Source organism: Lissotriton vulgaris, chromosome 4_1 (genome assembly GCF_964263255.1).
Source record: "Lissotriton vulgaris chromosome 4_1, aLisVul1.2, whole genome shotgun sequence".
In the NCBI taxonomy this organism is placed as follows: Eukaryota; Metazoa; Chordata; class Amphibia; order Caudata; family Salamandridae; genus Lissotriton; species Lissotriton vulgaris.
This window is the reverse complement of record NC_141691.1, coordinates 1,915,592,041-1,915,606,128: the sequence shown is the minus strand read 5'-3', so window position 1 is coordinate 1,915,606,128 and position 14,088 is coordinate 1,915,592,041.

Here is a 14,088-nt window from a genome sequence, read left to right as displayed (position 1 = left end):
AATATTCAAACATTAGAAATAGTACATAAGATGAAAGAAAAGGTAGGTTAATCTGGTCAGTCACGCAAGGATGGGACTAGGGAAGGGGGTGTAGGGAGATCTCTGTAAATTGGAGATCGGTATAGAGGCAGTAGGAGCTGGAGGTGGGGCTAAGCCACACAGAAGGGAACATCAATATAGAGATAAAAATGAATGATGCTAATGAAGGAAAGTGAACTTTTCTGCTTGGAGCTGCATTTAAAAGAGGCAGATTGTTGATGGCTCGTGCCTTTCATGTGTTGCTATTGTTCTATACTGGTACCTTTTAATATTGTGATGTAAGCGGCTGTTTGGACTGCATTTAAGAAATAATGCATAATGTAGCCTCCGTTCTTGTAATGAAATTAGATAAAAGCGAACATTTAAAAAACAAAGAAAGAAATATCTAATTCTCCAGTTATAGTTTATTGAGCTCATGATCTCACATATTACATCACTCTTGACATCTAAAATTACATTGTTTATGAAATCACTTATAACGCCTCAACTAATATAACTCCATAGGTATGTATATGGCATAGAGTTACTGAGTGTACATGTGTCTGTTCATAGTATGAAAATAATGTAAGCTTCGTAGCAACTGTGGCTCTGTATGTTGAAATGTACACTGTGCACTGTTTACAAATCACTAAAGGTTAGGGTATAGTAGTCCTCCATGTTAAACAAGGTAAATACTGAGCATACTTGAAGTGGGTAACAGGTATGTTTTAAAGTAGGTTGCGGCTCTGTTACTAAAATCTTTGAGAAAGGCCATAGCATCTTCTAACAATAGATTATCAACCAGGGAATATCTGGGCATGTGTCATATATAATAATTAGTACAGTGCTAAACAAGTATTCCATTTTATAAGGGTGTTCTATAAGGTGTGGATGTATATTTCCAGAAGTTTGCGGACTTATGATTTTGAAGCATTGCAGATTGTTAAATAATGTGGAATGTAGGGGTGTTCCACTTAGGGGTGGTGTATCTCACCTTGGGGTTGTAAGCATGACTCTAATATTGTATAACCTTGTGCCGATCTAAGGAATGTGTTTGTTATATTTTGCCAAACTATGGATAGTTGTCCATTGGCTCTGTAGAAAGGTGTCTTTTCAGTGGCAAATGCATTCATGTCAACCTCTTGACTTAAAATTGTGGGTCTTGTGATGTTTTTAAGAGGAAATCCCGTTAAGTTGAAAAGAGTATCAACTCATTTTTAGGGCGAGGCCTCCGCCACTGCCGCAGGCAGTGGGAGGAGTCCGATTCCCTCTTGTAAGGAGCAGAAAAGCGCTTGTAAAATGCTACACATTCCATTCTTTTTTTGCCATCTGGATGGCAATTGGGCCTCGCATGCCTGTCTTTTTAGAAGACAGCACGCAATAGGCCATTTGATGTAGAGTTGGTTCACTTCCTGGCATATTCTGTTCGTGCACGAGCAGCAAAAGGCCATATATCTTCAATTATCTCGTCGTCAAGGCCGAGAAAATTGAAAACCTATGCCTGCAGTGGCGCGACGCGCGAGGCCGAGGCTTTTTTTTTTTTTTATGATGTGCGTTCACAGGCAGCTTCGGGGAGGTGCGATTGAAGTGCAAAAACAAAGCACACATATCTGATGTAAGGCCTGAAGCAGGGATCGCTGCTGCCACGTGGCAGTCTTTGCACTGCAAACAACCACAGAACGAACAGAGAGGAGGTAGATGATTGCAAACCTTCTCAAGACACTCAGGTGTTATAAAATTCCCACTTGATCTTTTTATGTGCTTATGCACGAATTCGTTTTCGCCCTAGGTGTTAGCAATTGTTTATTGTAAAAAGAAGGCGCTCTAAATGACAAGTTTACTAACACTATTTCTTTTTGGTTTTTCTGGTAGCACGTGACTCTTCAAGCTATAAAGAAGAGTGACAGTGAGTGCAGAGTGACAGTGAGTGCAGAGTGACAGTGAGTGCAGAGTGACAGTGAGTGCAGAGTGACTGTGAGTGACAGTGAGTGCAGAGTGACAGTGAGTGCAGAGTGACAGTGAGTGCAGAGTGACAGTGAGTGACAGTGAGTGCAGAGTGACAGTGAGTGCAGAGTGACAGTAAGTGACAGTGAGTGCAGAGTGACAGTGAGTGACACTGAGTGCAGAGTGACAGTGAGTGACAGTGAGTGCAGAGTGACAGTGAGTGCAGAGTGACAGTAAGTGCAGAGTGACAGTGAGTGCAGAGTGACAGTGAGTGACAGTGAGTGACAGTGAGTGCAGAGTGACAGTGAGTGCAGTGAGTGCAGAGTGACAGTGAGTGCAGAGTGACAGTGAGTGCAGAGTGACAGTGAGTGCAGTGAGTGCAGAGTGACAGTGAGTGCAGAGTGACAGTGAGTGCAGTGACAGTGAGTGCAGAGTGACTGTGAGTGCAGAGTGACTGTGAGTGCAGAGTGACTGTGAGTGACAGTAAGTGCAGAGTGACAGTAAGTGCAGAGTGACAGTGAGTGCAGAGTGACAGTGAGTGCAGAGTGACAGTGAGTGACACTGAGTGCAGAGTGACAGTGAGTGACACTGAGTGCAGAGTGACAGTGAGTGACACTAAGTGCAGAGTGACAGTGAGTGCAGAGTGACAGTGAGTGCAGAGTGACAGTGAGTGACAGTGAGTGACAGTGAGTGACAGTGAGTGCAGAGCGACAGTGAGTGCAGAGTGACAGTGAGTGCAGAGTGACAGTGAGTGCAGAGTGACAGTGAGTGACAGATAGTGACAGTGAGTGCAGAGTGACAGTGAGTGACAGTGAGTGCAGAGTGACTGTGAGTGACAGTAAGTGCAGAGTGACAGTGAGTGCAGAGTGACAGTGAGTGCAGAGTGACAGTGAGTGACACTGAGTGCAGAGTGACAGTGAGTGACACTGAGTGCAGAGTGACAGTGAGTGACACTGAGTGCAGAGTGACAGTGAGTGACACTGAGTGCAGAGTGACAGTGAGTGACACTAAGTGCAGAGTGACAGTGAGTGCAGAGTGACAGTGAGTGACAGTGAGTGACAGTGAGTGACAGTGAGTGCAGAGTGACAGTGAGTGCAGAGTGACAGTGAGTGCAGAGTGACTGTGAGTGCAGAGTGACAGTGAGTGACAGTGAGTGCAGAGTGACAGTGAGTGCAGAGTGACAGTGAGTGCAGAGTGACAGTGAGTGACAGTGAGTGACAGTGAGTGCAGCGTGACAGTGAGTGCAGAGTGACAGTGAGTGCAGAGTGACAGTGAGTGCAGAGTGACAGTGAGTGCAGAGTGACAGTGAGTGGCAGTGAGTGCAGAGTGACAGTGAGTGACAGTGAGTGCAGAGTGGCAGTGAGTGCGTAGTGACAGTGAGTGCAGAGTGACAGTGAGTGACAGATAGTGAGAGTGAGTGCAGAGTGACAGTGAGTGACAGTGAGTGCAGAGTGACAGTGAGTGACAGTGAGTGCAGAGTGACAGTGAGTGAGTGCAGAGTGACAGTGAGTGCAGAGTGACAGTGAGTGCAGAGTGACAGTGAGTGCAGAGTGACAGTGAGTGACAGTGAGTGCAGCGTGACAGTGAGTGCAGCGTGACAGTGAGTGCAGAGTGGCAGTGAGTGCAGAGTGACAGTGAGTGCAGAGTGACAGTGAGTGCAGAGTGACAGTCAGTGACAGTGAGGGCAGAGTGACAGTGAGTGCAGAGTGACAGTGAGTGCAGAGTGCAGAGTGCAGTGAGTGCAGAGTGCAGTGAGTGCAGAGCGACAGTGAGTGCAGAGCGACAGTGAGTGCAGAGTGACAGTGAGTGACAGTGAGTGCAGAGTGACAGTGAGTGCAGTGAGTGCAGAGTGCAGAGTGCAGTGAGGGCAGAGCGACAGTGAGTGCAGAGTGACAGTGAGTGCAGAGTGACAGTGAGTGACAGTGAGTGCAGAGTGACAGTGAGTGAGAGTGAGTGAGAGTGAGTGCAGAGTGACAGTGAGTGCAGAGTGACAGTGAGTGCAGAGTGACAGTGAGTGCAGAGTGACAGTGAGTGCAGAGAGTGCAGAGTGCAGAGTGCAGTGAGTGCAGAGTGCAGTGAGTGCAGAGCGACAGTGAGTGCAGAGCGACAGTGAGTGCAGAGTGACAATGAGTGACAGTGAGTGCAGAGTGACAGTGAGTGCAGTGAGTGCAGAGTGCAGAGTGCAGTGAGTGCAGAGCGACAGTGAGTGCAGAGCGACAGTGAGTGCAGAGTGACAGTGAGTGCAGAGTGACAGTGAGTGACAGTGAGTGCAAAGTGACAGTGAGTGCAGAGTGACAGTGAGTGCAGAGTGACAGTGAGTGACAGTGAGTGCAGAGCGACAGTGAGTGCAGAGTGACAGTGAGTGCAGAGTGACAGTGAGTTCAGAGTGACAGTGAGTGCAGAGCGACAGTGAGTGCAGAGTGACCGTGACTGCAGAGTGACCGTGACTGCAGAGTGACAGTGAGTGACAGATAGTGCAGAGTGAGTGTATAGTGAGTGTAGAGTGACCGTGACTGCAGAGTGACAGTGAGTGACAGATAGTGACAGTGAGTGCAGAGTGACAGTGAGTGCAGAGTGAGTGCAGAGTGACAGTGAGTGCAGAGTGACAGTGAGTGCAGAGTGACAGTGAGTGCAGAGTGAGTGCAGAGTGACAGTGGGTGCAGAGTGACAGTGAGTGCAGAGTGAGTGCGGAGTGAGTGCAGAGTGAGTGCAGAATGACAGTGAGTGCAGAGTGACAGTGAGTGCAGAGTGACAGTGAGTGCAGAGTGAGTGCAGAGTGCCAGTGAGTGCAGAGTGACAGTGAGTGACAGTGAGTGCAGAGTGACAGTGAGTGACAGTTAGTGCAGAGTGACAGTGAGTGACAGTGAGTGCAGAGTGAGTGACAGTGAGTGTAGAGTGACCGTGACTGCAGAGTGACAGTGAGTGATAGTGAGTGCAGAGTGACAGTGAGTGCAGAGTGACAGTGAGTGATAGTGAGTGCAGAGTGACAGTGAGTGCAGAGTGACAGTAAGTGCAGAGTGACAGTGAGTGCAGAGCGACAGTGAGTGCAGAGCGACAGTGAGTGCAGAGCGACAATGAGTGCAGAGCGACAGTGAGTGCAGAGTGACCGTGACTGTAGAGTGACCGTGAGTGACAGATAGTGCAGAGTGAGTGACAGTGAGTGTAGAGTGACCGTGACTGCAGAGTGACAGTGAGTGACAGATAGTGCAGAGTGAGTGACAGTGAGTGTAGAGTGACCGTGACTGCAGAGTGACAGTGAGTGATAGTGAGTGCAGAGTGACAGTGAGTGCAGAGTGACAGTGAGTGATAGTGAGTGCAGAGTGACAGTGAGTGCAGAGTGACAGTGAGTGCAGAGTGACAGTGAGTGCAGAGTGACAGTGAGTGACAGTGAGTGACAGTGAGTGACAGTTAGTGCAGAGTGACAGTGAGTGACAGTGAGTGCAGAGTGACAGTGAGTGCAGAGTGACAGTGAGTGACAGTGAGTGCAGAGTGACAGTGAGTGACAGTGAGTGACAGTGAGTGCAGAGTGACAGTGAGTGCAGAGTGACAGTGAGTGCAGAGCGACAGTGAGTGCAGAGCGACAATGAGTGCAGAGCGACAGTGAGTGCAGAGTGACCGTGACTGTAGAGTAACCGTGAGTGACAGATAGTGCAGAGTGAGTGACAGTGAGTGTAGAGTGACTGTGACTGCAGAGTGACAGTGAGTGACAGATAGTGCAGAGTGAGTGACAGTGAGTGTAGAGTGACCGTGACTGCAGAGTGACAGTGAGTGATAGTGAGTGCAGAGTGACAGTGAGTGCAGAGTGACAGTGAGTGATAGTGAGTGCAGAGTGACAGTGAGTGCAGAGTGACAGTAAGTGCAGAGTGACAGTGAGTGCAGAGTGACAGTGAGTGCAGAGTGACAGTGAGTGCAGAGTGCAGAGTGCAGTGAGTGACAGTGAGTGCAGAGTGACGGTGAGTGCAGTGAGTGCAGAGTGACAGTGAGTGCAGTGAGTGCAGAGTGCAGAGTGCAGTGAGTGCAGAGCGCAGAGTGCAGTGAGTGCAGAGTGCAGTGAGTGCAGAGTGACAGTGAGTGCAGAGTGACAGTGAGTGACAGTGAGTGCAGAGTGACAGTGAGTGCAGAGTGACAGTGAGTGACAGTGAGTGCAGAGTGACAGTGAGTGCAGAGTGACAGTGAGTGACAGTGAGTGACAGTGAGTGACAGTGAGTGCAGAGTGACAGTGAGTGCAGAGTGACAGTGAGTGCAGAGTGACAGTGAGTGCAGAGTGACAGTGAGTGCAGAGTGACAGTGAGTGCAGAGCAACAGTGAGTGCAGAGTGACCGTGACTGCAGAGTGACAGTGAGTGACTGCAGAGTGACAGTGAGTGCAGAGTGACAGTGAGTGCAGAGTGAGTGCAGAGTGACAGTGAGTGCAGAGTGACAGTGAGTGCAGAGTGAGTGCAGAGTGAGTGCAGAGTGAGTGCAGAGTGAGTGCAGAATGACAGTGAGTGCAGAGTGACAGTGAGTGATAGTGAGTGCAGAGTGACAGTGAGTGCAGAGTGACAGTGAGTGCAGAGTGACAGTGAGTGCAGAGTGACAGTGAGTGACAGTGAGTGACAGTGAGTGACAGTTAGTGCAGAGTGACAGTGAGTGACAGTGAGTGCAGAGTGACAGTGAGTGCAGAGTGACAGTGAGTGACAGTGAGTGCAGAGTGACAGTGAGTGACAGTGAGTGACAGTGAGTGCAGAGTGACAGTGAGTGCAGAGTGACAGTGAGTGCAGAGCGACAGTGAGTGCAGAGTGACAGTGAGTGACAGTGAGTGACAGTGAGTGACAGTTAGTGCAGAGTGACAGTGAGTGACAGTGAGTGCAGAGTGACAGTGAGTGCAGAGTGACAGTGAGTGACAGTGAGTGCAGAGTGACAGTGAGTGACAGTGAGTGACAGTGAGTGCAGAGTGACAGTGAGTGCAGAGTGACAGTGAGTGCAGAGCGACAGTGAGTGCAGAGCGACAATGAGTGCAGAGCGACAGTGAGTGCAGAGTGACCGTGACTGTAGAGTAACCGTGAGTGACAGATAGTGCAGAGTGAGTGACAGTGAGTGTAGAGTGACTGTGACTGCAGAGTGACAGTGAGTGACAGATAGTGCAGAGTGAGTGACAGTGAGTGTAGAGTGACCGTGACTGCAGAGTGACAGTGAGTGATAGTGAGTGCAGAGTGACAGTGAGTGCAGAGTGACAGTGAGTGATAGTGAGTGCAGAGTGACAGTGAGTGCAGAGTGACAGTAAGTGCAGAGTGACAGTGAGTGCAGAGTGACAGTGAGTGCAGAGTGACAGTGAGTGCAGAGTGCAGAGTGCAGTGAGTGACAGTGAGTGCAGAGTGACGGTGAGTGCAGTGAGTGCAGAGTGACAGTGAGTGCAGTGAGTGCAGAGTGCAGAGTGCAGTGAGTGCAGAGCGCAGAGTGCAGTGAGTGCAGAGTGCAGTGAGTGCAGAGTGACAGTGAGTGCAGAGTGACAGTGAGTGACAGTGAGTGCAGAGTGACAGTGAGTGCAGAGTGACAGTGAGTGACAGTGAGTGCAGAGTGACAGTGAGTGCAGAGTGACAGTGAGTGACAGTGAGTGACAGTGAGTGACAGTGAGTGCAGAGTGACAGTGAGTGCAGAGTGACAGTGAGTGCAGAGTGACAGTGAGTGCAGAGTGACAGTGAGTGCAGAGTGACAGTGAGTGCAGAGCAACAGTGAGTGCAGAGTGACCGTGACTGCAGAGTGACAGTGAGTGACTGCAGAGTGACAGTGAGTGCAGAGTGACAGTGAGTGCAGAGTGAGTGCAGAGTGACAGTGAGTGCAGAGTGACAGTGAGTGCAGAGTGAGTGCAGAGTGAGTGCAGAGTGAGTGCAGAGTGAGTGCAGAATGACAGTGAGTGCAGAGTGACAGTGAGTGATAGTGAGTGCAGAGTGACAGTGAGTGCAGAGTGACAGTGAGTGCAGAGTGACAGTGAGTGCAGAGTGACAGTGAGTGACAGTGAGTGACAGTTAGTGCAGAGTGACAGTGAGTGACAGTGAGTGCAGAGTGACAGTGAGTGCAGAGTGACAGTGAGTGACAGTGAGTGCAGAGTGACAGTGAGTGACAGTGAGTGACAGTGAGTGCAGAGTGACAGTGAGTGCAGAGTGACAGTGAGTGCAGAGCGACAGTGAGTGCAGAGCGACAATGAGTGCAGAGCGACAGTGAGTGCAGAGTGACCGTGACTGTAGAGTAACCGTGAGTGACAGATAGTGCAGAGTGAGTGACAGTGAGTGTAGAGTGACTGTGACTGCAGAGTGACAGTGAGTGACAGATAGTGCAGAGTGAGTGACAGTGAGTGTAGAGTGACCGTGACTGCAGAGTGACAGTGAGTGATAGTGAGTGCAGAGTGACAGTGAGTGCAGAGTGACAGTGAGTGATAGTGAGTGCAGAGTGACAGTGAGTGCAGAGTGACAGTGAGTGCAGAGTGACAGTAAGTGCAGAGTGACAGTGAGTGCAGAGTGACAGTGAGTGCAGAGTGACAGTGAGTGCAGAGTGCAGAGTGCAGTGAGTGACAGTGAGTGCAGAGTGACAGTGAGTGCAGTGAGTGCAGAGTGACAGTGAGTGCAGTGAGTGCAGAGTGCAGAGTGCAGTGAGTGCAGAGCGCAGAGTGCAGTGAGTGCAGAGTGCAGTGAGTGCAGAGTGACAGTGAGTGCAGAGTGACAGTGAGTGACAGTGAGTGCAGAGTGACAGTGAGTGCAGAGTGACAGTGAGTGACAGTGAGTGCAGAGTGACAGTGAGTGCAGAGTGACAGTGAGTGACAGTGAGTGACAGTGAGTGACAGTGAGTGCAGAGTGACAGTGAGTGCAGAGTGACAGTGAGTGCAGAGTGACAGTGAGTGCAGAGTGACAGTGAGTGCAGAGCAACAGTGAGTGCAGAGTGACCGTGACTGCAGAGTGACAGTGAGTGACTGCAGAGTGACAGTGAGTGCAGAGTGACAGTGAGTGCAGAGTGAGTGCAGAGTGACAGTGAGTGCAGAGTGACAGTGAGTGCAGAGTGAGTGCAGAGTGAGTGCAGAGTGAGTGCAGAATGACAGTGAGTGCAGAGTGACAGTGAGTGCAGAGTGCCAGTGAGTGCAGAGTGACAGTGAGTGCAGAGTGCCAGTGAGTGCAGAGTGACAGTGAGTGCAGAGTGACAGTGAGTGCAGAGTGACAGTGAGTGACAGTGAGTGACAGTGAGTGACAGTTAGTGCAGAGTGACAGTTAGTGCAGAGTGACAGTGAGTGACCGTGAGTGCAGAGTGACAGTGAGTGATAGTGAGTGCAGAGTGACAGTGAGTGCAGAGTGACAGTGAGTGACAGTGAGTGCAGAGTGACAGTGAGTGACAGTGAGTGCAGAGTGACAGTGAGTGACAGTGAGTGCAGAGTGAGTGCAGAGTGACAGTGAGTGCAGAGTGACAGTGAGTGACAGTGAGTGACATTGAGTGCAGAGTGACAGTGAGTGACAGTGAGTGCAGAGTGACAGTGAGTGATAGTGAGTGCAGAGTGACAGTGAGTGCAGAGTGACAGTGAGTGACAGTGAGTGCAGAGTGACAGTGAGTGACAGTGAGTGCAGAGTGACAGGGAGTGTCAGTGAGTGCAGAGTGACAGTGAGTGACAGTGAGTGCAGAGTGACAGTGAGCGACAGTGAGTGACAGTGAGTGCAGAGTGAAAGTGAGTGACAGTGAGTGACAGCGAGTGCAGAGTGACAGTGAGTGACAGTGAGTGCAGAGTGACAGCGAGTGAAGAGTGACAGTGAGTGACAGTGAGTGACAGTGAGTGACAGTGAGTGACAGTGAGTGCAGAGTGACAGTGAGTGCAGAGTGACAGTGAGTGACAGTGAGTGCAGAGTGACAGTGAGTGCAGAGTGACAGTGAGTGCAGAGTGACTGTGAGTGACAGTGAGTGCAGAGTAACAGTGAGTGACAGTGAGTGCAGAGTGACAGTGAGTGCAGAATGACAGTGAGTGCAGAGTGACAGTGAGTGCAGAGTGCAGTGAGTGCAGAGTGACAGTGAGTGCAGAGTGACAGTGAGTGCAGAGTGACAGTGAGTGCAGAGTGACAGTGAGTGCAGAGTGCAGTTAGTGCAGAGTGACAGTGAGTGACAGTGAGTGCAGTGAGTGACAGTGAGTGCAGTGAGTGACAGTGAGTGCAGAGTGACAGTGAGTGACAGTGAGTGACAGTGAGTGACAGTGAGTGACTCTGAGTGCAGAGCGACAGTGAGTGACAGTGAGTGACAGTGAGTGCAGAGCGACAGTGAGTGCAGAGTGACAGTGAGTGCAGAGTGACAGTGAGTGCAGAGTGACAGTGAGTGACAGTGAGTGACAGTGAGTGACGGTGAGTGCAGAGCGACAGTGAGTGCAGAGTGACCGTGACTGCAGAGTGACAGTGAGTGACAGATAGTGACAGTGAGTGCAGAGTGAGTGACAGTGAGTGTAGAGTGACCGTGACTGCAGAGTGACAGTGAGTGACAGATAGTGACAGTGAGTGCAGAGTGAGTGTAGAGTGACAGTGAGTGCAGAGTGAGTGCAGAGTGACAGTGAGTGCAGATTGACAGTGAGTGCAGAGTGAGTGCAGAGTGAGTGCAGAGTGAGTGCAGAGTGAGTGCAGAGTGAGTGCAGAGTGAGTGCAGAGTGCCAGTGAGTGCAGAGTGCCAGTGAGTGCAGAGTGCCAGTGAGTGCAGAGTGACTGCAGAGACAGTGTGTAGGGGGCACATTGTGTGAGTGTGCAGAATGAGTGTGCAGGATAAACAGTGTGTGACTATGCAGGGTGACTTTCACTAAACATACACAAACACCAACAGCTGACAGCGCACCAGCCACTCTTTCAATTGGCACAATCATCAGCAGCTGTCAGTGCACATTACCATTTACAATGCCATTATCTCAAACTCAAACAAACCCGAGCCCTAATGCATTCCTAATGCTTGTTGGAGGATGCTCTAGACTTAAAAAAGGGTCATCCAAGTAAAATATATGAAGGCATTTTGTTTGTTCGGTGAGTGAATACCAGTACAAAAAGAGTAATATCTAACTCTGGGCGTAAAACTCCGCTCCGCTTATGGAGTTTGCGGATTTTTGGCAACTCAGCTTTCCATGTAGAATCTGGAGTTGCCGAAAACTCCATGCTCTGCACTGGAACGAAGTTGGGTGTTCGCAAACCATCCGCAAGGTCCCGCTAGAGTGTGCGATCACGAACATGTCATTTGCGCGCGCCATTGGACTTCCGGTGGAAGTTTTGTGAAGCTAGCGATTCCGAACAAGCAGAATTTGCAATCTGGAAAAGAATCTCTCTTGAACAGCATCAAACCTTCTCGAAATTATGATTTGGATTAAAAACACTACTCAGCATCTTAGCACCAAAAAACTGCACCCATTGTTGTTGGTGGGATGAAGAAGTAGAAGATCTGATCACGGTGGAAGGTGAACAAGAGGGAGACATTTTCTCTGGTACACAAAGTAGCCCTGTCCCCAGCAGTGGAATTGCCCACATCCTCATCAGCAACATCGCAGTGGCACAAGACTAAGAGTCAGGCTGAGACACCAAGGGGTCCCAGGCAAGAGAGTTCCACAGCAAAAAAACGTGCCGTGAGCCTAAAGACATCTGGCATAAGAAGTCACCGGCACCAGTGGCACCAGAAAATAAAATTCAGCATGTTTAGGCCGGAGGGGCAGTACGAACGCAACCACTCAACTGCATGTTTGTACAAGCGAAGCTGGCTAAAATGTTAGTGCTGGATGTTCTCCCTTTTTCTTTTGTCGAAGGGATGGGTTTTCTTGAATTTGTGACAGCCATCTGCCGAAAATGGAAGGTTCCCAGTTAGTCCTATTTCGCCAGAGTTGCTGTTCCAGCACTACATCATGACATTCTGGAATTGCTTGGACAAGCTTTGTAACAGAGTACTGTTCACACTATCCACCTGACAACAGACATGTGGACCAGTTTCCAATCTCCTGACTATATGTGCATCACTGCACGCCGGGGGCAGATTTACAATAACTGGCGCATCTGTGCATATTAGCAGGGATGCACCAGTTATTTTGTGTGACAGAAAATTTGCCTTGCACCACCATGGATGCACCGCATTTACAATGCGGTGCACCCGGGGGCAAGGGTAGACCAGATGCACGATGCATCTTGTCAGCGTAAGGGCAGCATTTTTCTGGAGTCATGTCGCAAGCACGATGCAATTCCAGCAATGGTTAGCAATGCCTTTAATGCCTACTTCAAGTAGGCGCAAGGTTTTAATGCAGGGGGTCATAAAAGTGACTCAGTGAAATCATGTAGATTTCACTGCGTCACTTTTACGAGGTTTCCTTGCGACGGAACGCCCATCATGTATTCATTATACCTGACGCAGTTATAATGTAGCGCAGGGCTTTACAACGACACACATCTCTCTAAATGCTTCCCTTTGTAACTATCTCACATTGTGGCGCATTGTTTACGACGCAGCTGCGTCACAGAAGATATCTCCAGCTGGTGTCGTTGATACTGCTGAGATTTTTAATGCCTCTAGGAAACATGCAACTGTAGCCATATTCACCATGGAGAAATGTGATACTGCTGCAAACATTTTGGAAGGCTTTGACAGCAAAGTCTTTGAATGGCTGTGACCAAGGGGGCTTACCATTGGTTTTGTTGCCACGGACAATGGTAGTAAGATAGTTAAGGTCATGGCTGATTGGGGCTATTTCAGGGTCCTGTGTTTGGCACACTGCATTAACATCATTGTTTAGGACTTCTGAAAAAAGAAGACTGAGTCAGCAACTTACTGACCACCTGCAGAAGAATCTGCAAACATTTCAGCCATTCTTTTAAAGCCCGGAAGCAGCTGAGGATCATTCAACGTGATAATAGAATGCCAATTAAAGCACTAATCCAGGAGGTGCCAACATGTTGGAACACAACTTATTACAAGCCTGAAAGTCTGTTTGAGCAGTACAGACCAACCAATGAATATGTCATGCAAAGAGAGGATGTTACTGTGAAAAGCATGATCATTGAGATGGACCAATGGGGCCTTGTTAAATGCCTGACTGATATGCTATTTCCTTTCCAACTCTTCACAAGTGTAGTCAGCAAGGAGTACTGGACTATGGGCCAAGCTATCCCATTCTTGCACATGCTACAGGAATGGCTGAAGTGGGTCTCTGCAATGTACGCAGGTGTGGAGGAAAAAAATTAAGCATATGAGTTGGTGGAGAGCTTAACACTTCACTTATCTGAAAATACAAGGGTACAAAGAGGCATTGTGTCATGCAACCATTACATTTGTGCCACAATTCTTGATCCATGGTACAAACCAGTACTGAACACATTGATTCCTTTTTCAGAAGGGGATGTTGCCAACTACAAATCTTGGATAGCTGTGGAAGCCAATCACTTAGAAAAAGAACGTCCGGGAATTAGAGACCCGCTACTCCAGGCCACAACAAGTACTGCAGGGCAGCGGGCATCAAGTACAACTTCAGAACCTGAGGGCAGTGCAGTTGTCTCACAACAGCCCAAACCACCAACAACACAAAGAACAAGATTAACGTCACAGAATGGTTTCTTCAGCAAAGTCTTGTTAGTTTCAACGCTGAGGAAAAGGCAAAAGAGGCAGAGCAAAGCAGGGCACACCTGAGCATTGAGCGGATGGTCCAGGACTATCTGGATGAACCAACAGAGGTCTACATTAATCAAAACCCATTGCTGCATTGGTATGGCAAAAGGCACCAATGTCCAGTGCTCAGCAGGCTGGTGATAAACTATCTGGCATGCCCTTTCTCAAGTGTCTCTTCTGAGCGTGCCTTCAGTTCTGTTGGTGTTGTTCTGAAAGTGAGAAGGACCAGTCTCTCACCCCAAAATGTGGAGAGGTTAACCATGATAAAAAAATGAATCAGTACTTTATACCCATGAATTACACCATCCCTGACTAGCATAGCAGGTAGATGATGACATCGACTTTGGTCATGGAAGTAGTGTGGTAGATGACCTACTTCTGGGTGAACCACCAAAGTTTGAGGACGAGCTCTACTTTCCAGATAACAACTAGGTTTTCAACTTGTTACTTTCTTTCTTGCTTTGACGACCCAAAAAAAGCCCCCCAAAAAGATACAGGTAAGGAACATTAT